The sequence below is a fragment of the Hippopotamus amphibius genome, chromosome 12 (assembly GCF_030028045.1).
Source record: "Hippopotamus amphibius kiboko isolate mHipAmp2 chromosome 12, mHipAmp2.hap2, whole genome shotgun sequence".
Taxonomy (NCBI): Eukaryota; Metazoa; Chordata; class Mammalia; order Artiodactyla; family Hippopotamidae; genus Hippopotamus; species Hippopotamus amphibius.
This window is the reverse complement of record NC_080197.1, coordinates 60056467-60082910: the sequence shown is the minus strand read 5'-3', so window position 1 is coordinate 60082910 and position 26444 is coordinate 60056467. Positions and strand designations below refer to the sequence as shown.

General features: G+C 38.8%; 1 protein-coding gene across 22 annotated transcripts in view; it reads right to left on the bottom strand.

The window, feature by feature from the left end:
* SOX5 (SRY-box transcription factor 5) overlaps positions 1-26444 on the bottom strand; it is a 952888-nt gene that overhangs the window by 843950 nt on the left and 82494 nt on the right. The window contains exon 1 of one of the 22 annotated variants that reach the window (XM_057701096.1): positions 118-189. The exons of the other annotated variants lie outside the window; for them this stretch is intronic. The gene's annotated coding sequence lies outside the window, so the exon portion shown is untranslated. Of the gene's footprint in view, positions 1-117; positions 190-26444 lie in introns of those variants that run through there. 22 annotated transcript variants of the gene reach the window in all.

Below are 26444 nucleotides of genomic sequence, written 5' to 3'. Positions count from 1 at the left end.
TGTAACCACTTGTTATACAGAGAAAATTACTGAATATCCTGGTTTAAAAAAAACCCCATGACTTTGCTATGATGTGGGCCACATCCCACAGACAGAGATCATGGATCCCCCTTTTACCAAGTAATCAGCTGAGGAGGCAAGTTGGGCGCGAATTCGTATTGCAGGGCATTGCCATTCACTTGTATCCACTAGTCGGGCTGGGATGAGAGCACAGATTTATTTCGCAGTCCAGAGGCCCTCTCATGACACTTTGATAGAAGGAACAAGAACTTCCTAATATAACCCTGTAAGCAAAGACATAATCAGAGATGAGAAAAGAAGAATCCCTCCTCCTGTCTTTCTGTATAAAACAAACAATCCTCTACATCATCCTACACTGCATGTGTGATAAGGGATTCCGTCCTCTCTGGTATCATATTCGGTATTTATGCAATCCTTCTCCTCCTACAGTCCACCTAATCTTATGAAACATAATTCTTTTCCCTCTTCCTCCTCCCTACACAAACTTAATTCCTGATTCTCCTCAAGTATGTGCAAACTATTACACTAACCGTCTTTTAAAGTAAGCATCATACTTCAGCCTAAAATAGCAACTGGGTAAGTAAATTCACTATTTTATATGATCTGAGCTTCCATTAGCACCTTTTACAACAAAAGTGTTGACTTTTTGCCCCCTTTAGAAAGTGGCTGTGGCATTCTGTGGCGGCATGCTACAGGCACAAGTTCATGGTAAGTTCAGAGGAAAGGAATGTTCAAAGAAAACCGAACCCAAAGCATTGTGGGTAGTGATATGGAAAGTTGACAAAACAATGATAAACAATGGGGGGAAAAGAAATCATTAAGTGTGCTGAGGCACTGTATCAGCATTTTATGCACTGTTAACTTTTTTTAGGAAACTGTTTTACTATGTGTGGTTTCATGGAGAGATACTAACCCAGTCTATTGGAACAACACTGCAAGTATAATGATTATAAAACTTTTTTTAATAAAAAAGAAAATGGGCAAATATGTCTGCCTGAGATAAGGCTTTCTGAACAAAATATAATACATGGAAATCCTTTCTTGAAATGCTTTGTGGATTTAAGAAGGTCGGAAACTTAAAACAGTAGAATTTCAGTAAACACGTAAGTCTAAACAAGGTGTGAAAAATTGGACTATATGCCCCAACAGGCAAAGCAAGAAGTAAAAGAAAAGCAGCTAACAGAGAAAGGTAAACACTTTAAGGATACACTTTCTAAAAGTACCTCTGAAAAACCATTTGAGCTGCTGAGATCTGTAGAAGACGCAAATTTTTTATACTGTTAGAATACAGTCCTACCTCAATCATAGTTCAGTCTATATTTGATGCCTTGTTCGGTGTGTTTCAACATAGATTAAGATTAAATTCCTCTTATTTGCACTCATTCTTTCGACAAAAAATTTAGCTTCAGGCCTTATTTTAGGCACTAGCGATTCACAGTGGACAGAACACACAAACCTTCCTGTATCCGGGAATATTACATTTCAGTGAGCAGAGAAGACAATAAACACCACAGACAAACATGCGGTCTATTGGCAGATGGTGCAGACCAAGAAGAAAAATAAAGCAAAGAAAAAAGTGTTCAGGAAGGGAGTCAGCTGTTTTAGAGTTTAAAAGTCATAAGAGGAGACATTAATGAGAAGGTTACATCTGATCATACTTGAAGGAGGTGAGAGAGCAAATCACTGATGTAACTGAGAAGAGCATCCGAAAAGAGCAAATTCAAAGTTCCTGAGGTGGGAGCTGTCCCAGTAGCTTAGACAAATATGAAGGAAGCTGGTGTGGCTGGTGGGGAGGGAGGTAGAGATGGGATAGTTCATAATGTGTTAAAGAGGTAACTAGGGAACCAGAAAGATCAGGGCATCTTGGGCGTTGTAAGGACGTTCATTCTTATTCTAAAGGAGATGGGAAGACATAGGAATTTTCTACAATACCACATGATCTGACACATGATATGCTAACCATTTCTTTCCGGAAGTAGTTACAATGTGTAAGTTTTTAAAACTTTCAAGTTTTAAAAAAATTTATTTTATTGAAGTATAGTTGATTTATAATGCTGTTAATTTCTGCTATGCACTAAAGTGATTGTTATACACATATATACATTCTTTTCCATTATGGTTTATCACAGGATAGTGAATACAGTTCCCTATGCTATACAGTAAGACTTTGTTGCTTATCAAAACTTTTAAATTTTAAAACATCTTGTAAGCCTTAAAACCTAAAATGATAAGATGGGTCCAGGAAGTAAAGACTGAAATGAGGTTATTGTAACATGGTTACCATGACTTCACTCGCTTTCAATGAACACCTAAGATGCTACATGAATTCAGTAATTTCCACCATACCCTGTTGAAAACACTGATTGGATTCCTACTACCAGCCAATAAATGTAAACCATTCAGCACACCAAATCAATTTGATTCTGTCATATCTTAAAGAGATAATTCACTTCTTTATATAAACGAGGTTCCTACAAAGAAAAATAGGAACATGCATTCTTGACATTAGTCAAGTGTCTACTTGTTTTGTTCCACACATGTAAGATACCAGAACAAGAATGAGTTGTCAGAGTTTTAGAGACGTTTGATAAAGAAGCAGAGACTGGTTAGCTGGAGGAAGGATAACATCGCCTGGCAGGCCAAGCTGCACAATAATCAGTATTGACTCGAATCAGATGTTATTGTGCACTATCAATGTAACAGGTTGAGACCTGAGTTTCCTTTGCAGGAAAACTGTTTTGAAGGCACAAGGAAAAGTAGTTTTTTCAACACCTATTCTAGTATAGTACTATGTAAAACAGCTGCAAAAATGCACTGCTTTCTTGTCAACTATGAATAAAGGACTTGGTCAGTAAATCCTTAGATTAGTACTCCATTGAATGCAAATATTCAGAAGTTTGAGAAGCTTTCAGAAGTCCACAGTCTTTAAACAGGTGTTTAACAAGGAGGCTGATGTGAAGGAGGTGGAAGGGGTTGAGCTAGTCCTGGGTGGGGGGTTGCTGATTTTTAAAAGTTCTCAAAACACATTTTGTATTTCAATGCTACATCCTTCTTGAAATGCCTACAGGATGCAAAAAGAGGGAACTATTCGTATTTCAGAGGGAGGAATCGGGGTCTATGAAACCTAATTGTTAAGGCCATAGCCCAGTTAAAGATGCATTTCATAAATCTGACTAGAAGAAACTAACATCTATTCAGCTTTCAATTATATGTCAGGCCGCTGTATTTGTGTGTGTATACATGTGTATATTTTTGTCCCCACTTTACAGGTGAGGAAACTAAAGAAGAACATATTCAAGGAAGATACAGAACCTTGGGCAAGAACAGGAGTGTAATAATTTGAGGGTGAACACAAATAGCACAGAAACAGAAAGTTAGGAATGGAACATGAAAACTATTTGAATTCACCTGTAGGAGATGCTGTTGTGTATGGTCCACACAACTGAAGATCTTCCCTTCAGTACAGAAGCGCTTGCCGCCCCAGCTGTCAGCAGAACTGAATGCTAACAGCTCACAGCTGAGCCCCTCTCTGGGCACTGCCTCAGCTGAAGGGAGCTGCCTTGCCAAAGGCTACACTCCTCCCCAGAGGCAGCCTACGTCTAAGGACTGCTAAATGCGGAAGTACAAAGGACGGCCCCCAACTTCAATTCAGCACAGCTCTGAAGGGCCATCCCGGCGCTAAAGGTCCCCATAGGATTGGCGGAGGCCCCTGTTGAAACCGCATCTCAATTCAACCTCTCCATCTGCCCTTCCTGCTTCCCTCACCCCTCATAGGTATTGTTCCCAAGAGCACACAACAATAAACTTTGTAATTGCAAATAGCAGAGGCTCGGAGTATGTTCCCAAAGGAAGCTGACCAAAGACACCACCACGGCAAGAGTAAATGGTACATGATATGTTTCATACCATCTGAAAGAACTGAAATTGACACGTAGTAACTGATTCAACTGTGATGGGCTACCTCCATGGGCAAATGTTAGTTTCAAATGCAATTCTCATTATAACAGGAAGCAAGTCACAAGCCTCATACTGTTATGAAGTGCGTATCTTTAAGTCAGTTAAAACGATTATGAATCACTGAATGAAGTGAGGACTTGTCAATCAGTCATTTTATAGTGACCATAAAGTGCCACATCGCCCATGCAGCCTACATGGCGGCCAGACCTGCATGGTATCGGACATGTCTAATTAATCTACTCCTGATCATGGTAAAACATGATGCTTGCCTAAGAAGCTTGTTAAATTTTTTAATTATGTAATTGTGTAGGAGTCCAAGGAGAGTAAAAAAAAAAAAAGAGGGTAAAAGGAAAAAGTGTATTTCATAGCAACAGGCGATTGAGTTTTGTGTCGATCCAAAGAGAGACTCTCAAATGGATGATTAAAGAGATGGTTTTTGAGCATTAGGACCAGGAAATAGGGGTCATAAGGAGTCAGAAGGGGTTAAAGTGGTAACACAGAGAACATATCAGATATATCATGTCTGGGTTTCAGTTAAGATACTGACTTCATGCTGATTTTGATCAAGACAGAGACATAAGCTGGATAATAAAGTAAAAAGCTAAGGTTATAAAATGTTGATCAACCATATCCAGAGAGAACGTCTACCTTAACTGATATTAGTTGGCAGGAAAAGTTTTGGTGGCTCCAAGTTCTGCTCCTAACTCTTCTATCTTGGTCTGGTGATCTGCAGAGGAATGGGGGCACACAGGGAGGACCCGGCTTTCCAGGATAGAAGCAAGAGTGAATGGGAACAGCATGAGCTTTATTTTCTAAGGAGTAAATTCACTATGACAGTCACAACATGTTATCTGAAGAATTACTGTAAGATCTTAGTCAGAATTGCACGATACAAGCCTATAAACATAATATGAAGTAACAAAGGTATCACAACACAAGGGCTAACAGATTATGGAGACCCCAGAGATAAACGTTACTCAGAAGAAATAACTGGACCTTTAGCAGTCGACATTTAACAGATATTTATTGAGCATCTCCTATGTGCCAGGAACTGCTTTATGCACTGGAGGTACAGCTACGAACATTCTCATGGTGGGAGAAGCAGAAGATAATGAAGAAGCTGATAAATTATGAAGAAAATATCCCATCAGGATGATTGCCATAAGGTAAATAAAACACGGCAATATGACAAGGTGAGACTGAAGTGATTCAAGGAAAGGCCTCCTTGACAAAGTGTCATTTGAGCTAAGATCTGAACAGCAAGGAAAAATCCGCCATATGAACGTATGAGGAAAGAACATTCCTGGCAGAGAGGCCCAGTGTTAGAAAAGCCGCATGTGGACAAGCTTGACATTTCTAAGGAACAGAAAGCATAGTCGTGTGGCTAAAGTCAACTGAGCGAGAGATACAAAGGTTCAGAGTTGAGATCAGAGAGACAAGCAAGAGTCGGGTCATGTAATGAGGTACTGATACAGGGAAGAGTGGTATCAGTGGTTTGTTTAGAAAGATCACTCTGGCTGCTATTCAGAGAGCCAAATACCATGCAGGTGGAGGCGGTCAGAACGGAAGTTCAGAGACCAGGTAAGAGGCTACTGCTAGAGTCAGGCAGAGATGAGGGTAATAATGGAAGACTCCAAGAAGATGAAATTCAATAAGGATAATCATAAGACCTGTTTTTACACCTATAATCCCCCTCCCCCAAAACAATGGCACAACATAAGATTGGAGACTCGTGTGTTTGCAGCAGCACAGATTTTTAAGCACAAAGGAAAACAAAATAATGGGGGTATGGCAAAGACGCTTAGGAGCCAACCTGAAAAAGTTCCTAACAGCCAAAGCCAGAGCAATTTATGCAACAAATAATGTACTACTGGATTATAATCCAAAGTATCAAATAAATATCAATGAGTCCACGCCCATAAATAAATAAATAATTGCAAAGATAAATAAATGGGGGAAAGAGACAAATCTCCCATATGGAATTCCAAATAATTTATGTACAACATTGCACTTCAAGGAGGTGGAGTTTAACTCCTTACCTCTTGATTGTGGACTGTTCTTCCAGAGATCATAGTATGGAGAGGGAGGAAAAAGTAAATTTACAATGGGAAACCTCAGCCAGGTGATCAAGGTCAGTGTCATCAGTAATAAGTCATGTTGACAGCATGTGCCCTTGACATGATAGGATAGAATGGCACTTCACCTTTAGGATCTTCCTCCCCAAGACCCCAGTCCAATCCTAAGAAAAATATCATAAAAACACAAGTTGAGGGACATTCTACAAAATATCTGACTGTCAAGGTCACAGAAAACAAGGAAAATCTGAGAAGCTATTACAATTCAGGAGAAGCTAATGAAACATGACAACTAAATTTTAATGTGCACCCTGGATGGGATCCCGACACAGAAAACATGTATCTTCCATAAAAACTAGGGAGATCCAAACGAAGTATAGAGTTTAGTTAAAAGCAATGCACCAACACGGGTTCATCAGTTGTGCCAAACATGTCACAATAACATAAAATGTTAACAGGAGGCACCGGAAAGAGAGTACGCCGGCTGTACTCTCGGCTTTACAATCGAAAACTGTTACAAAGGTTTATTATATCTAAAAAAGAAAAAGAACAAAGCATAGGGCTTGGATTGGTTCCCATCAACAGAAGTAGGGTATCTAGAAAATGGAAGCCAAAGCCACCTCCATTTAGTCTTACTGGAACACAGCCACCGTACTGAGGGGAACGCAGGGATGCCAGGTGCCATGCTTGGAGAGAGATGCACAAAAAATGCCCTGGAAACAAGGGTAACCAGAATGAACAGAGAGATTCAAGTCGTGTCATGTGAGAAACAGCTCAAAGTACAGGAGATGCTTAACCTAGAAGACACGAAAGACAATGACTATCTCAAAATAAACGAGGGGCTGTTTTACAGGCTGAAGACTTGACCCTCTTCTAAGTATCAAGTTGTAGCATTTGGTAAAAATGGAGGGAAGATTACAAGTGGGAAATTATCTACTGAAGAAAAAGGAAGAACCTATTATAAACCTAGAATCACCGGCCCTGGGAGGCAACGCCATGCCAGTCCAGAACTGAGCAATAAGGCCTCTGCTGGAAAGACATTGTCCAGAACATTGCAGAGGAGACTGGTATTTGAACCCCAGGACACCTTATAAGTATTAAATGCTAAAATTTAATGCTTTCCTGCTTTTCTACCAGTACTTAATAAATGATGAGAAAACTGGTTGTGCCCCAAATCCATGCTACACTATAGTAATTTACATACTGCATTCACTTTAATTTTTTATAAACCAATACTTTTACTTATTTATTCGGTTTTTTTTTTATCTTTTAAAAGGCATTCTAACTGTAGTAGACCTTCTCAACTCTGTTAATGGAAGAATGTGCAATAATACATTCCTATATATCCAGCACAGACCTCTCACTCTTGAAATCGACTCACCTAATTCAATTGCTTATTTGACCTCTCTACTTGAATGTCTAATAGGCATTTCCAACTGAATATATCCGAAATAAAACATGATCTTCCATCCAAAGCTGCACATCCCTCCGTCTTCCTCATCAGCAAATACCACCAACCCACGCCTAATTTCCTTCCATCTACCCCCTACGTCCATTTCATTAGCACATCCTTTAAAATCTATGTTTAAATGTCTACCCTCCATCACAACTACCTCCTCTAATCCGAGCTAGTCCTTCCTATACTATTGCAATGGCCTCCTAACCGCCCCCCACCCCTGCTTCTACTCTTTCTTGTTGCAATTTACTCTCCAGCCAGAGAGACTGCACGTGTGCGCACACACAGGCACACACACAGAGTCAAGCCCTTTTTTTGGGTGGGCGCGGGGCTGGGGGGGCGGGGTGGGAACCTCGCCTCACGGCATGTGGGATCTTCGTCCCCAGACCAGGGATCCAACGCACGCCCCCTGCAGTGGAAGCGCTGGAAGTGCGCAGTCTTAACCACTGGACCGCCAGAGAAGTCCCTTTTTTCTCTTTTTCTGTTCTTTTTTTTCCTTTTTTTCAGCCCTTTCTTACATATCTCCAATAGTTAACCAACACACTTAGAAAAAAAGTCTCACTCTTTAATCTGTGGTCTGGTTCTCATCAATCTCTCTGAACTCTTCTTACCACTTTCCTCCTTGCCAGTGCTGCAACCATATTAGCTTCGTCTCGATTCCCCAATAACCTGAAGTTCGTTTCTCCCTTAGGGATATATTGCACCAGCTGTTCTTTCTGCCTAATATGTTTTCCCCATGATCTTCAAACGTCTGGCTTCTTCTTGCTATTCCAACATAGCCACTTATGCACTCCTCATCACCCCAGCCTATTTTATCTCTTTGCATAGTGCTTATCACCAGTTGACATTCTCTTGTTGCCTTGTCCACGTTTATACTGCTTTGTTTGCACACAATCTGAGAACGGGAACCCTGTATACCTTATTTACAGCGGTAGCCTAGGCACCCAAAACAGGGCCTGGAATACAATAAACAGTCAGTAAATAGTTGTCCAGTGAAGAAATAATGTTAATAATACGTGCAAAGATGACATCCTCTCTCATCTGACTTGAGATCTGAAAGTGAGCTTCTCTAATACTCGAAGAAATAAGATCAATATTCTAAAGTATAATTAACAGTAAGATTAAGACATGATAAACACCCAAAGGACACTTGTCTTCAACATTCCCCAAATTCACCAATGCACATTTCTGTCTCTATGTGTACATCTGCCCTATTTCTCTTACTGAAATAATTTCTCCTGTAATACGTTCTAGCCCTCAATATCATCTCTGTAAGTATTATCATCTGTGAAAATACCCTCCACTTTGAAGACCCAATTGCAAATTCTACCTTCCCTTTGATGCATTCTCTGATTGCAAATGGATACCTTTGCACCCTCAAATGCTTTGTTCCTTAATCACAACACATCTCAGTGAGGGCTCTGGGTATTACAGGTAAGAATTTCCTAAAGTTGGTTCTGTAGAGATTCGAGATAATTTGTAAAATTCTCATTACCTTGGGAAACACTGCAAAATATACCCACTTTAGGGGATTCACAATACACAGTAATATTAAAGACTATGTAAAAAGTAAGTAATGCGTGGGGTATAACTTTCTGTAACTCAGATTTTGTTTCCCATCATCTGACTATAGAATTGATTGTCCTTTTCTTAAGAAACATATCTATTAACATCTCACAGAAGAAAGCTTGAGATACACCCGAATAGTGGCTTAAGAGCATGGTTTTAGAAGTTAACAAGTTCAATTTTCACCTGGGCTCCATGAGCTATTAGAGGAGCAACCACGAGTAAGTAACTGATTGTCAACAGGCCTCCACTTGCCCATCTTTAAAACAGAGTTGAGGGACTTTCCTGGTGGCTCAGTGGTTAAGACTTCACCTTCCAATGTGGGGGACTGCAGGTTCGATCCCTGATGGGGGAGCTTAGATCCCACATGCCTTGCAGCCAAAAAACCAAAACATAAAACAAAAGCAATATTCTAACAAATTCAATAAAGACTAATAAAATAAAATAGAGTTGAATATGATTACCACCTAGGATTAGTATAAGGGCTGAATAATAGTGGCATGGTGCCTGGGACCTAGCAGCTACTGTATAATGGCTGCAGCCATTAGAATAATAATAACTTTTATTACTCTTGTACCTCAATAGGTCGGGAATCGTAGGTGTTCACTTGTGAATCTCCCACAAGATCCAGCAGATATTATGCAAAGAGGCTTAAGGGTGTGCCAACTGAATGCTTCAGGCAGAATGTGGCTAGAACACCTGTCTAGATTGGCTAGCACAGGTCTTGACTGCTTCAGGCCTCACACCATCCCTATTGCCTTACATAGGGCTCAATCCATAGATTTCTGTTATCAGCCTTGTCCTCTGAGGCATTCATGTTTGCAAACACCTGGACAGAAGTCCTTAATTAACGTTTATTAAATTGCCTGCTCTCAGATTCTGACTTAAAATTCTCATCCACTGGAAGCCCCACTCCCCCTCAAAATAATACCTAGACATTTAACATAGATCTCTTTCAAAAGAGTGGCTACTAAAGCAATGATTTATACATTAGAAATCTAAGTTAGGGGGATTTACCCGGAGGTCCAATGGTTAAGACTCCGCCTTCCGATGCAGGTGGCGTGGGTTCGATCCCTGCTTGGGGACCTAAGATCCCATGTGCCATGTGCGGTATGGCCAAATTTTTTTTTTTTAATCTAGGTTAGGTAGAAAATAAAATGTATAGTTTTAAAGATTCTCCAAATCTGATATGCACTTCATTTCCCAACTTGGTCAGTGAGATAGTCCACAGTGCCAGAGAAGTCCAGAGAAAGAAGAGAGCTTCCTTGGTACTGTTAACAGCAGCTCCCAGAAGGTGGGAGGCATTTCTTACATGGAGGGAGCTGCACTGATGACCTCGAGAGGCCATTTCACCCTCGAGTTCCTATGAAATCTTTGGAATTTAAAATAGAGCACTAAAAAGAACTTTAACAGATCTTCAAGGCCATCCCCCTGCCTGTTATAATATTTTTATATTTCCAGGTTCAATGTTGAAGTGTGAAGGCTCAAGCTGCAAGAGAAATTGATGGGTTAGAGGGCAGGAAAGCTTAGGGGGAGAGGAGAGAAAGGAAAAGAAAAATCTGAGGATAAAGGAATTTATGCCCTCCCAATTAACCTCGCCCAGGACCTCAAAATTCCCAAGGCAACCTTGATTCTACCTTTCTTTCTTTTGTTTTCAAATATGGAATTTTCCCCAGGACTAATGTTAGAATTGAGCATATTCTTCCTTTGATTTATGAGAACATTCAGGGAATATAAGGTCATGAAAGTTACCAAACCAGCTGGCTTCAATGCAAAGTAATTAAATAGAAAGTCTTAAAAACTTAAAATCCTTGCTAGACTTGTTTCAGAAAAAAATGTTACATTTATTTCCCTTTACATTTGAAGTACCCACTTATATTTTTAAAATTTATTCTAGATTTACATTAACCTTCCCCCTGATGACAGGAGTGGACCTAATTCAAAAAGACCTATAAAAGAGCAAAAATTAGAGCATCTGTATTTGTGGTTAAAACTATTATCAGACAACCACATTTCAGGAAATACGTGGTTAACGTAATTAGATAACCAAAAATGCCTGTTAGTTCAGAAAAGCAAAGTTACATGCTGGAATTTTTTTCTAAAAAAAAAAAAAGGCACTATGATTTTGAATTAAAAAAAAAAAAAAAAAAGCCTAACTGATTTCTTAAGAAGTTGAGCAGAAGTGCATGCTTAAGTGGTTATGCTCTAAACATGAAAGCAATCTACTCAGAGTGGCATTAAGATGTGGGTTTATATGTTATCCATATATTAGGTAAAATACCTACACCAAGCACTGTGCTATGCTATTTACTTTTCAATTCCTTTGATACTATCTTTAAATTGTCCTTAATAATACCTTACAGACCAGGGCCCACCCAGAGGCGTTCAGGACTCCCCTACTCCAATACTGTCTTTAGGAAAAGTCAGACTCTCTGAAAAGCCTCTCAGGTTCTAAGTTTTGTGATTCCTTTGCAGTATGCATATTCAGATACACATGGTTAGTAATTTTTCTAAGGAAATTATGTTTGAAACTATATTCTTACAGGTGTAATCCTTAGCACACTCACATAAGTAAATCACTCCTACACCCAGCATCTTGGAAATAGAGCCAATTTCTGGTAAATGGACATGATAGTCAATTAAAGGAAACCAACTGGTAGCAAGCTTAGACGGTGAACCACGAGCCAATTTTCTGTGACTTTTGCTTGCAGTACCAAAGCATGCTTTAATAGAGTGGCTTCAGGTGTTGATAATCTATCAGTGTCTACATCTCCCTGAGCATGACATAATAGCTCTCTCATTTCTGAAAGCCGAGTGTTTCCATTTTCTTGTATCCTATAGATATCCAAGAGTAAAGAAAGTTGCCACATTGCATTTCTCCAAATAAAACCACAGGGTAGTCAAATTAATCTAATTATCTGTGACCCAATTTGATAATACTGCTAAGTGTTGTTAGAAAGGACTTCTCTACAGTTAAGCTCTTTGTTTTCTCATCCATTCTCTTGTTTTAATAATTTGGCTGAGAAAATACCCATTCACACCAGGAACACACCTGCTTAGATATTTTAGACACATACTTGAACTACTGAAAAAGTGTACTCTGTCCACTAGCACTTGGAAAACGTAATGATGAGAGAGTTAAAACTGTCATGACTTTCAATAAAGGCCTGAAAAATTCTAAAGATTGATCCAGTGTCATTTTCACATTTAGCAATCTAACTCAAGCAAATAATTCTCAGGTGACAACTAAAACAGATTCAACGGCTATTTCATCAAAATCAGAAATATCCCTTGCTTGTAGCTCTTTCCATGAAGTTGGACAGTATGAATTTTCCACTTGTTTCTTTACCTTTTATCCTTCACTCGACACTATTCACTTTGACCTCTGCCTCAAAGATACAAATGCAGCCCGTTACAGTATTTTACAAAATAATTTTGTGTTCTCTAAGATCAGAGATGCACAATTTTTTATGGGAATCACCTTCATTCTAATTTTTCCAGTTACAAATTTACTCCACCTTTAGAAGCAAAAGACTTAATTCAAAACCTTTCGTGTATTTTTTAAAGTTCTCCACTGTACTGTCATTCTGAATTTTTAATGTTTATAATGAGTAAAATTATGTGCTTGGAATGCACCCTTCAACATACTGGTATTACAACTAAATTTTTATTTGAATTAAGTTTATGGTAATAATAACTAATGTTTTTTTCACGACATAGGTTAAAAGTCTGCAGCCTCTAATTTGATAGGAACTCTATTATCACTTTCTGCAAAATTAAACAGGAAAGAATATTAAGATGTCTAAAATCTGACACAGAAATCACTCTCATTCTCTTTTTTTAAACAAGAAAGATGATTATATGCTGTTTGACATCCCATTTTCAGGCCAACTAAGGGGATACAGAGGTTCACACTTCATTCCACCAAATAAGACCACTGCAAGAATATATTGGTATGTTTCAATACACTGAACTGCTTTAGATAATAGATAAAGTTAGCTTTATCTTCTAGATGGTCTTATCCATTCAGCCCCCTCTGCTTCAACTAACATAAAAATACCTTCACTGCAGGGTCCCAGTCCAGCGGGTTAATCCAAAGCACATCTTCTGTAAAATATACCATCCTAAACTTGAAAAATGATCAGCTAATTAAAGGCAGGTGAACAGTTTTGAGACAGGACGAATCCTCCTATTCAAAACTGAAACAGAACCTGAACAGAATCAAAAAGTTCCAAAGTAGGCTGATTTTCTCAGTGACTTGTAAGACTATCTATTATAATTTTTAAAATGTCTCACACTGTACCTGAGCATTTTTTGTTTTGGTCATAACTACAAATGAAACTTCAAAAGCCAATGCTGTTTTGCACGGGTGCCTTTGGAGAGATTTGTATGAGAGAAATCCCTTAGAAATAGTACAAAAAGGCTGTCCTCCTGCAAAGTTCAGCAAAGATTTCACATCAGAGTATTTTGATTAATTTCACTTCAGAAAATGCATAAGCGGAGCCTACGCTCAAAATAACACCCTCAGGTACACCCAGAGGTTCTAAAGCTTAGCACATTCCCCAAAACATCTCTGAAGAAGACAGCACTCCAATAAAGACCGGTACTCTGCTGGACCTGCGTCTAGGACCCTGGGATGCTAGGAAACAAGTCTAACCTCAGACAGTAGAGGCTGGGTCAGATCCCCCTCCAGGACTGAGGCCTTCAATGTAGCTGCCAGGAGGCCCGGCTGCTGCTCGCTCCCAAGGGATTCCTCCTCAGGACCTGCCCCCCAACGAAAGAGGCCTACCTTGCCCAAAGCTGTGCCCCTAGAAAGGGCTTGGGAAGACAGAGGCCTAGCGCTCTTGCCTCAGTTGAGAGCAATTCTGAAGGGCCCCCCTGTGCCCAAGCCCCCTGCGGGATGGGCTGAGGCCTGAGCTATGGTTGTATCTCGGTCCAGCTCCTCGCTTTGCCTAGTCCTGGGGCCCTTACTCCCTTGCAGGTGTTGTGAACTAAAAATGCCACCTGCCACATCAGTAAACAAAGGATGCTGCAGCCATCAAGCCATCACATACAGTCGCCCTGATGCTGAGCCCTGAGGGAATTCAGGATGGAGGCAAGATGCCCACCCACCTCCCCAGCACCTAGCAGTCAACTGCTACAACCACCCCCTGGTGCACCCTGTGGAGACTCAGGATGAGAAATCACAAGGATACTGGCCCCAAATAGCTGAGGTACATATCAAAGGAATGATTTCAGTGAGCCAAGACTCCCGCATCTTCCCATACACAGAAAAGCGCTCAATTCCTTAATTTGAGATATCTGGTTTTCCTTAATTAACAGCAATCTTTTGATGTTCCAGCTACCTGGTCTTCGTTGCAAAAACTCCTACATATCCTGGCTCCCCCCACCCCTTGCCTCTTCAGAACATTTTCTCAGAGGTATCTGAGATGCTGTGTCCTGGGTTTGAGGCCTCAGTTTTGTCCAGCGAATAAAACATAACCCTCAACTTTTAGGTTGTGTTTTTTTTTTCAGCAGACAGTGTTGATCCTGAACACACTCCCAGTCTCTGACCCAGCACCTCAGGAGACCCAAACCAAGAAACATTATAAAAGGAGTAAGGAGGGCGAAAAAGAAATATTACAATTCAACTTCACTTCTTTTGTAAAAGTAAAGAAACTGCAGCCAAGAACAATTAAATAATTTGCATTGGATCAAATGTCTAGTTAGTCCAAGGACCAGATCCTCTACCTTTTGATTTATGAAGTGGGTTTTCTTTTTCTATTAGAAATTGTTTTCCTCAACAGACTTTAGACTTCACCTAAGAAAATCACATCTGAGCTTAAATCTTGCCAAGTAACAGTTAACAGTGTATCTCTTTTCAGCATCCAAAATGCCAAATTATATTTCTAAAAACTACCAAAGAAGGAGAATGGTCCCAATCAGTTGGAGAGATTTAAGGGATCAGGGTGATTGAGATGGAAACTAACATTTTCCCAAATATCTACCAGCACCATGCTAGGAGCTTTACACACGTTACCTTACTAATGTTCATAACAGCTCAATGACAGAGTATTCCTTTTCTTATTTTAGAAATGAATGAACCTCCAGGTCCAGTTATGCCCTGTGAGACTTGACTATAAAGCCACTGATGTGTTCCTTTACCCCAATGTCTCACCAGAACTACAGATAAACAAGGTCTGTCCTCCCTTGGTTCACCGTGTTCGTAACTGTGAGGCCTTCATGATCATTTGCCTTCCTGATTCTCACTAATTAAGTAGAGCTTCACTACATAATAGACCTGTTAACTCACCATAAGTAAAAATCAACAATGCCACACTTTTCAGAACGTTGATTAGCATTTATGATTTCAGAGTGCCAAAATAAATCATTTATTTTGAAGGATTAGTAAAGCTAAGATACATTCTTACAGTGTTTTCATCAGAATAAAAAATTTACAGTGACATCCCTTAACTAGGCACTTAAGAAATCATTTGGCAGTTTACTTTTTGCCAAATGCCATACATTGTTTTAATGTCAGATAGGAAGCAAAAGTTATTTATAGGTTGAAATATAACACTATTAAAGCTCAATCTTATATACAGCAACACATTCCAAATAGAGTTCTCAACACTACATTTTAAAGCGCAAATCACTGTATTCAATACTAACATATGAATATCTTATTCTTAATAGAGTACCAGATGTGTGACAAAGACTCCAAAAGGGGAGACAGTTAAAAGAAAAATCTAATAATGTCAATGATGTATTTTTTACCTTAACCTGAAAATTAATTTTTGTGACTACACTTTTATAACCTGTTTTTTCAATATCCGTGATTCACTAGCGACTGCTCGTCAACAGGAACCTGGTAAAATGTGAGTTTATAACAATGGATGTTGTTTTTAACAATGCTAGTCTTTGACATTTTAGTTAATCTAAGTAATTTTTTAAAAGATTAGTATTTCTTATTTGTGTATATAGACACGGCATTTTTAGCCTGATGGGATTGTGTTTTCATAGTAAGATAAGCCTTCATATAATTCTCTTCCTGCAGAATTCTTTCTGATATTTGTAGCCTTATGAGCATAACCAATGGTTACCCTTTAGTTATACTCAGGTGGCTTCTGAACTCCATAAAGAAAAGGATTTTTAAATCTGCGACAATTTTTTAAATAAATAAACTTAAAAATTTTAATATAAACTAATTATTACCCTAAAAGTGATACAGCTGTCTCTCATTCTGGCAACAGAACAATATAGTCTTATTTGTCTCCAGCACAGCATGACATCTTGAGGTCTATCAGCTGGTTTTATTTTATGTTAGGCTTAAAAATCAGGAGGCTTTACAGACATAGGAAGATGAGGTGAAATGAGAACGAAGATATTAAATGTATTCTCTAAACTCAGAATACTACTTTTCATTTTTATTCTATAATGAAATAAATGTTAGTTCCTTCCTAAATAGGGTTGGGAGATAAAATACAAGACACCGAAGAAAATCTGAATTTCAGATAAAAACAACAACTTTTTAAATTGTGTCCCATGCAATATTTGTATTGTGCCTATGAATTGCTTGAGTATCTTTTGAAAATGCAGGTTCTGATTCAGCAGGCCCAGGATGGGGCCTCATGGTCTGTATTTTTACTTGCTAAATCTGGCAACCTATCCTAAATTACTTTCAAAAGAAGAAATTGCTGAAGATAATATTGTTAGATGCTCATTTGTGGACTAATATGTGCAATTAATGAATGGAATGACAAATTGGTTTTTATTTATATATTTGTTTCAATGTTGTCTCTAAAAACTACAGATTAACAGCAAAACTAAAAACCTTAAGGAGGGGGACTTCCTAGGTGGCACAGTGGTTAAAATCTGCCTGTCAATGCAGGAGACACGGGTTCGAGCCCTGCCCCAGGAAGATCCCACATGCCACGGAGCAACTAAGCCTGTGCACCACAAGTAGTGAGCCTGCGCTTTAGAGCCCGTGAGCCACAACTACTGAGCCCATGTGCCGCAACTACTGAAGCCCACATGCCTAGAGCCTGTGCTCCACAACAAGAGAAGCCACCACAATGACGAGCCCATGCACCACAATGAAGAGTAGCCCCCGCTCTCTGCAACTAGAGAAAGCCAGTGTGCAGCATCAAAGACGAGACATAGCCAATTAAAAAATAAATCCAATAAGTAAATAAATAACTTAAAAAAAAAAACCTTAAGGAGGGTTTTGAAAATATTATTTATAACATTATCATCTATGTGTATTTTTTCCTCATCTTCACGGGCCTATTATCTAGTCAGTGGTATTCAACCTTGTCTGAGCATCAAAATCACCTAGAGAGCTTGTAAAAATCCTGATACCTAGCCACACTCCGCTCAATTAGATGCTAATCTCTGGGGGTCGAATGGGACCCAAACATAGAGGTTTTTGATCTTCCCAGATGATTTCAATGTCCCTATGATACAAAGTGTGGTCAGGGAACCAGCAACATCAGCCTCAGTTGGCAACGTGTTAGAAACATGGAATCCCAGGCCCCACCCTAGGCCTTCTGAATCAGTACCTGCATGTTAACAAGATATCCAGGTGATTCACAGCACACTACAGTCTGACAGACACGACTCTGAATCATCCAGCGATAACAACTAAATGGAGCCACACTTGTGACTTCCACTCTAGTATTAACTGGAGTTCTAGAATATTCCAACAAAGCAAAACTTGTCTGGCTAAGTGCAGTTACAACAGCAGGGACCAAAAAGAAATCATCAGTACTCGCCCAAGGCACATCACTTTGGACTTCTAACAGAAATCATATGAACCATCCAAAGGGACCCTGGATAGAATGCTGGTATCAATTCCCAAAGGACAGCACACCTGATTCTGGCCATCACCCCACAAACCAAGAAATCAAATCTAAAGAGCAACATTGCTTCCTTTCCCCCCTAATCCCAATCCTAGTCAATGAAGCTACCTTTCTTATAGAAACATGAAATTACTAAACCCCAGTCAAGGTGTTTTGCCCCCAAAGTGCTGGTGTATCTTTAGTCATCACTGACTTGTATGTCTTCAGCCATAAATTCACAGGTTTCCTGTGTATGTTCTGTCAAGCAACTGAGTGCTTTTTTCTCGAATGATGGTACATTTAAAGAAGCCCTATAAGGCAGCCTCCTAAACACAACAGAACCAAGTATCGACTTTGAGGCTGAAATGTAGGTGCTATGATTTGAAACATGTCAAGAAGGCTTCCTGTCAAAATGTCTTCCCCACTTGTAACTGGTGTTCTCCTATTAGCAGTAGTTTTTTTGTGTTAAATACTATCCTCTGCTTCTCCAGTTAAATATAAATGCTGAATTCTCAAGAAGTTAACACACTGATTTTCTCAAATCTTACTGCTAAATTAATTTATCAAATTTGGGGTTTTTTTTTACCTAAAAGGAGAGATGGATGATCTCTGGGTTACTGAAGCATTATGAGTCAAGGGAGAAAACAGAGGAAGAAGCAGACGGAAGAAATACAGGGTACCAAAGAAAAACTTTGTCTACAGAATCATTTTGCTTCCAATCTGTCTTGATAAACACCTAAGGATAGCACGTCCAATCCCCATAAGCAAGAATTAATGCTTCATATTTGTATATGTAATTTCATTTTGTAATTTGTTTCTAATTCATTTGAACTATAAAAGAAAAACTATTTCAAGAAAGTAGCCAACTGCTGAGTTTATCTTTAAAAAAAATTCTAAGGGAAACCTAAGACATAGTAATTTTTAGTTTTCAAACACTATATATATCATATCTTTCAGGAACATGGAGCTAAAACAGAAAAACTGAGGTTACATAAAATGTGCTTTTGAGTGAATAAAGATTTCTGAACATAATTTTAGTTTTATTATATTTCATGAAGTGAGCAAGAGAAACTGTCTGCATCAACGTAGTGAAGGAGTTTCTCATCTCAAAAGCCTATCTGTATTGATATCAGAAAAGGGTAGGGGTGCAAAATGACAGCAGCTGGCCTGCCCTTTCACCTTTCTAACAGGGCTGGTGGCAGCAATGAAGCTTAATCAATGCAATGGAAGTGACATTTTGCAGTCAAATCAAATTAAATGGAAATGAAAGGAAAATCTGAGGTCCAACCTAAAGGCTGTTCCTCTTACCACTGAGGTCATCTCCATGGCAACTAAATGCTACAAATCTGTAGAGTAAATCCTTAACAAATCTGCAGAAAGCATGTCCAATTGAATATGATAGTGTCTGTCACTGTACTTCGTAGCTTTCTAAAAGCTTACATTAGAAGTAACAAAAAGGACTTCAGCCAGCAAGCAAGCAGGACAGCACAATTAATCTGACCACTACTCAGTGACGGGGTGCTCAACTTCTGAAAGAACGAACTCTAAGTCAGTGAGCAACTTAAAGTGTTAAGAGCAGATGGATTTTAGGGTTGTGAGAAAGAAGCGCTGTACTGGTACCAGTAGGAGAACAGCAGTGGTAACAGTTCTTCATGGTGGCTTCCTCCCCACGGGTGCTCCCAGAAGATTCCAAGTCATCTCTGTGTGCCCCTAGATAATTTTCTGTACCATGTGGCCAGTCCAAACTGACCTGGGTAACTTGGAATTGGTTTCCTGTTATAGGCCACATTTTGTTGGAGAAAGTAAATTGATATCACCAAACGCACTTGCCCTATAATTGAAAATCATTAAAGGCTTGCTCTCCTGAGAAATCATGAATGTTCTGGTATCTATGTATGTCTGGCTTGAGATCTGGGTTCCTTCTACCAAATGACAATACATTTACAAAAGAAAGAATAAGGAGAAACATGTAAGTACACCAGGTTGGCCCAGTGATATGTACTGAATTCCCTGCATGAGCTGTACAACCAAAAACATTATTTTGCAGAAAGACGCACTGCACTAAGTCAAACATGCTCTAAGCTGGTCATTTAAGTAAGCCATAAAAGTGGCCTCTATAATTCTTCTTTCGAATATCTGAATCTGCAGTTTGCTCTCAATGCTGTCACTGTGCAATACGAAAGATGTCAGCAGATTTATACCTTAGGTAAGAAAAATGTGAGGATGACAATTTGATGTTAAGTGACAGTTTTTGCTCAAATGCATAAAACCATGGGTCATTACATTCTATCCCCATTAAGAAGCAATTCACACTAATTAATTAATTTCAAGTAAGAAAGTCCTACTTTCTGAATGATGGTGAAAATGGCAACAATGTTGCTAACTTGAGATAACAATAGTCCTTTACCATAAATATATCATAAATTGTGTCTCTTTGCAGTAGCACTAATTTACTTTGGTTTGGGTGGTATGACTAGTAATTTTTCACAATCTTTATAATAATAAGACCTAACCTTCATTGAACACTTTTTTGGACAGTGAGGACAGCCAAGCAAAATAAAAGCCTGTTGTTCTTTGAGACATCTTTTGCCCAGGTAGTACCAATGTTTTAAGGTTTACAATAACCACAAACCAATTTTGTTTCATATTATCTTCCCCATAAAATTATACTTCAGTTTAATATAATGGAATATTCTCTGCTCTTGGAGACTCTAATGACAGCTCAGTTATTACTTAATAGCATTTGGGGTAACATCTTTGACCTCTCTCTTGCCAACATCCTCAACTGTAAAATGAAGCTTATTCTATTGCTTCTTACCTCATAGGATTACCTGAGCAATGAGATTAATGCATGTGGAAGAGCTCTGGAGAGTATCCAACGATATACAGGCTACATATATCATCATGTTATTATATTGGAAAGACTTATCGTTATACCCTTTCACAGAGACTATTTTTGTAATGTTAAGAATGTAGCTAAATACCCATATTTCCATTTTGCTAATATAGTAAGCTTGGGATTAATCGGAAATTTCCATTTTCCTAACTCTATACCTATAATTCATAGTCAAAATTAACTCTCATTTAGCCATTCCATGTATACAATTTGAAAGAAAACATAACAGAAATGAATACCCCGCGATTTGCTTTTCAAAAATTGTTACCTGCTATCAGGTTATATCCTTAGGATGAGCTTCTATTCCTAAAGTCAAATGTTAAAATCAAAGAAAAAAAGGCTTATTTAGGCCTTTGAATACTTAGTTCTGATAAGTTTTCACTGCATCAGACCTTTTTGATCATTTAAATGAGACAGAATAATATATAAAGAGGACCCCCTCCCTGCCCCCACGGTTTTCTCCTCTGGCTACTGCATTATACACTTAAAGCTGTATTTACATTTTTCCACAGAAGACAAGCAGACGGCCAACAGGTATGTGAAAAGGTGCTCAACATCATTAATCATTAGAGAAATGCAAATCAAAACCACAATAAGATATCATCTCACACCTGTTAGAATGTGAAAGACAAGAAATAACAAGCGTTGAGGAGGATGTGGAGAAAAGAGAGCCCTTGTACACTTGCTGGGCATGTAAACTACTGCAGCCACTATGGAAAACAGGATGGAAGTTCCTCAAAAAATTAAAAATAGAACTATCATATAATCCAGCAATTCTACTTCTGGGTATTTATCTGAAGAAAATGAAAACACTAACTCAAAAAGATAAATGCACCCCTATGTTCACTGCAGCATTATTCACAGTAGCCAAGATATGGGTGAATGGATAAAGAAAATGTGATATATAGAAGAGAATAAAAAAGGAATGAAATCTTGCCATTTGTGACAACATGGATGGACCCTGAGGACATTAGGTAAGTGAAAAAAGTCAGACAGAGAAAGACAAATACCATATGATCTCACTTACATGTAGAATCTAAGAAACAAACCAAAAAACACATAAACAAACAAAAACAAACTTATGTATACAGAGAATAGATTGGTGGTTGTGATAGGTGGCGGGCAGGGAGTGAAGGGGGTTAAAAAGTACAAACTTTCAGCTATAAAATAAGTAAGTCATGAGGGCATAATGTAAAGCATGATGACTATACCTAATCCATATTTGAAAGCTGCTCAGAGAGTATATCTTAAATGCTTTCATCACAAGAAAAAAAAATTTGTAACAGTGTATAGTGAGGAAGGTTAACAAGACTTACTGTGGTGATCATTTTGCAATGTATATAAATACCAAATCATCACACTGTATACCTGAAACTAATATAATGTTATACATCAATTATAGCTAATTTTAAAAAATAAGGCCTTACTTTTTTTCTCTTGTAAAAAAATCTTCCCCACCTTTATCCATAGAAGCATATGGGGCAACTGGAGGTGTTTTACCAATTGCAGATTCTAAGTTTCAGTGTTTCAATTGCTACTCTCTACGTACAGCTGAATTTGAAAACAAAGACAGGAAGCCCTGCAGTATACACACTCTCAAGGAAACAGAATGACAAGATTTAAAAGTTACTGTGTCATATTTACTTTGGAAATTGCCATTACAACTGAAATACGGTTTGACAACACAGTTTTAAACTTCTCAACAGCTTAGAGATTTTATCTAACTAATAAACTTGTGGCTTCATAAACCCACAAAGCTCCGGCGATACTATCTGATTTGAAAAGGGTGTGAGCTTGCCAGGTGGAAGGAAGCAGATGCGATCTACGGATTGGTGAACCGCAAAGTGTCTGTCTATTTTCAGAGATTATAGGGATGGCACTGGTGCCACTGGTTAAGATAGCAAATTGATTTCTTCAATAAACTAGTGCTCTCATTCACTCACCACAATTTTCTAAAATTGCCCTTTTGATCTGAAGCGTCCAATCCTGGTCAGGCGTCATTTTTTATTTTGGAACACTGAAATCTATATACTCTTCAGCTATTTTTTCTTTACATGACCAGAAACACAAATCTTTCTCTTCTCACTCACTCCACTGGAACTGAATGTGTCTCTTTAAATTTTCTTATGCATTTATTGACTTTTTCAAATAACTAAAAATTTCAAAACGAATCTAAGGTATCATCAGTTTAAAAGTGTGCTGACAAACAGGGGTCACCTACTTGGTAGTCATGAACAAATGAAGGGCTGCTTCAGATAAGAGGTTTAGATCTTTGGCTTTCCCCTGATGGGACCTGGAATCTGTACCCTGGGAAATAATGGAACATCAGTATTTGCAAAAACATACATATGTATGTGTTTATACATGCTTATATGTTATGTGGGTACTGATACTCAACACTTTGGGATGTGGAGCCTGTGTCTGTTTTGTTTTGCCTTTTACTATTACTGCTACTTCTAATAAAAGTGAATATTTCTTGAGAACTTATTATATGCAAGCATTCTTCTAATTACTTTATGTGTATTAATAAAAACCCCATGAGATAGGAAATATTATTAGCCTCACTTTACATATGAGGAAACTGAGGTGCAGAGTTTACATCACTTGCCTGAGTCTCACAGCTAGTAAAATGAGCTAGTAACGTGGGTGTGTTTTCAAAGCGAACCATGTTGACATGAACACTGAAATAAGAAGTATGTGGAAAATACCCCTTTTCTGACCTTCTAAGCCAATTAAGCATTTAGGTTACAGAGTACCACTGATAATTCTAAGGTACCTTTAGGAACAGTGGTGATGCTAACAGTACTGATGGAGATGCTGGGGATGGTGCTGACCACGGTACTACTGAGTGAGCACATGGTGCTAATAATTGTGCTAAGGGCGTTACATCTCATTTAATGCTCAAAAAACACAGTGTGTGGGCCCCTACACGAAACCCATTAAATCAAATCTTTAAGGATGAAACCCAAGAAATGTGTGCTTTTTAAACCTCCCCAGGTGATGTGATGCAGTCAGATGGAGACTCCAACCTACAATATTCCACAGTGCTGGGTTTTCCACAAGCCAAAAGTACATGCATCCCACTTTTAAAGTGCACCAAAGATATTCAGTCCATTTTTTAAATGCATTCTTGCTACCAAAACGGCCAGGAAAGTCTCACTTTCCCCACTGAATTCCTTCATATGTAATTTAAAACCATCCCCTTTATTCATCTCCTCAGTAAAGGTAAGGAGCTGGTCCACATTCTCTATTTCAGAAAAATACACAGGGATTAAGATCTGATTAATGTCTGATACTAAATCATATCCTCACCAGACTCCAAAGGCAAATGTATTTATACTATCAGATACCTTCATTCATTTCTTTGCTCATTCATTCAACAAGCATTTATTGAGCACCTACTCTGTGCCAGTCCCTGTGAGAGCCATGAACATGTGACCCCTACACTCGCGCAGTTAACCACTTGGCAAGGAAGACAGAAACCAATGAATACTTCAGCACATGTGTTACGATGGAGCTACGCACAGCATACAATTAACAATCAGAAGCAGAGACTTAACTCATCCTACAGGACCCGGGAAGGCTTCCAGTAAGATGTGTTGCCTAAACTGAACCATGAAGAATGAGTAGAAGTTAGCCAGGCCGAGAAAGGAGGAAGAAAACTGTGGGCAGAGAGAACAACAGGCGCATACACACAGAAGCAGAAAACCATGGCTCTGAGCAGGGAACCTCAAGTAATCCACTCTTTCTGGAGCAGAAGTTGTGCTGGAGTACCTGAGGGGATCAAAATGGCCCTTTACAGCACATTGGGAGTCTGGAGTTTACCCTGGATGTGACAGAGAAAGAGAACGATTTTAACGGAAAGAGTTTTATGGTAAGATTCACATTTTAGAAACATCAGCCCGATGCAGTGAGCAGGAAGTTTGGAAGCGGGCAACGCTGGAGGTCAAGGGCACCAGAGTCATTGAGATCATGACAGCAGGCTGATGAAAAAGCACATCGTACAGATATTTAAAAGCTGGAGTTGTCAGGATCTGGTGACCAACTGGATAGAGCAAGTGAAGGGAACAAAACGTTACAAAACTTCCAGGGCCCTGAAAGGGGCTAAGGCAGTGCAGCAATCAGAGCAGGGGCTCTGGGCCAACCTTCTTGTAAAAAAAGCCTGGTGCTGCCGTGTACTTGCTGTGTAAATTTGGGCAAGTTATTCAATCTCTCTGGCGTCTGCTCCTCATCTATAAAATGGGGATCCACCATGGTATACCTTCCTCATCATCTTTTTAGGAAGATTCTATTAATTAACACACAATATATGAAGTATTTTCAACAGAGTTTATAGCACAGTAAGTACTATATTATATATCAGTGTTAGCTTTTATAGATGTGATTATCTAGTGAGATTTTTTGATTTCCCAGGTTTGGCCCCAAATAAAAGAAATATGTAAGACTGATCCTAGACCTCAGAGAATCCAGAAATTTCCCGTGTGCACTCAGGTCAGAAGGCTTTAGTCAAACCCAACCCCACAGGACTCTTTTCCAGGCCTCCCCTCCTATTCCCACTGTTACTGTTTTGTATGACTTCTTATATGTCTAGTTTCTCAGTGCTTAAAGTCTTTATTATGTTTGTGTTGTCTAGCATCTACAGCTTTAACTGTTTTACTTTTAAATATTGACATTTCTCTTCCTGTGCTTCCATTTTCTTGGTCTGGAGAGATTTTAACGTTTTCAAAAAAGGTGAATTCTTTCTGTGTTGAGCTTCACAATGCCTGCCCTGTTTCTGCCCTAAATTTTGTAATCTAACCTTTCTTTCCTTTATTTCCGCTTTGGTTCCTGATCTTTATTTTAAGGTTCTCTTGTTGGCTTCTCTTTTCAATGGCTCTTTATTTCTGGGTTGGGTTTCTCCCCTTTGTGCATGCATGTTCTAGATTCACAACTTTGTGGTGCTTTTTATCTAATTCACGCCTTTAGAGCTTCAATTCTGTACAAAAACAGTCTCTGTGATGTCCCAGGTTAACACATTATGAAAACGTTAAAAAAAAAAACAAAACCCTAGACACATGCAGCTTATGAATAGATATCTATTCTCTGTGGAATGAAGAAATCTGGTTTTACTTTGTCAAGCTCACTTTGTGGGTGCTCGATACACTAGACTAAGCTTTAAATTACTATACTGGGTATCCACAGGGGAGGATGAATGCTGCATACCAAAAACCTTTCCCTCCATCAAGCTAACTGATTACAATTGGAGTTTCCTCAAATGAGCTTGTCTGATAATTTGTCTCATTACTACTGAAAAGGAATGGGAATCAAGGACTTGAGGGCAGAAAGCAGTAAGCAAATATGATCAAAGGGTATATTGTACGAGATGCTGATTTAGTGTAAAATAATTTAAAAAATAAGACTGGTGTCATATCCAATAAGATATATAAAGTAAAGTTTTAAACTGTTAATTAGGCTAGAATACGCTAATACTATAAGCCATACAAAGTCACTGCATGTGAGTAAGCTTAAAGCATCAAGTACAGATGTATTTAAATGCAAAACAAAGTACAGAAGATACAGAAAACCAACACTGAGTGCCATTTATTACTTTCCTACTAATTCTAGGTTTAGACTGTACTTTGAATTTGATTGCCCAATTACCCACATCTATATTA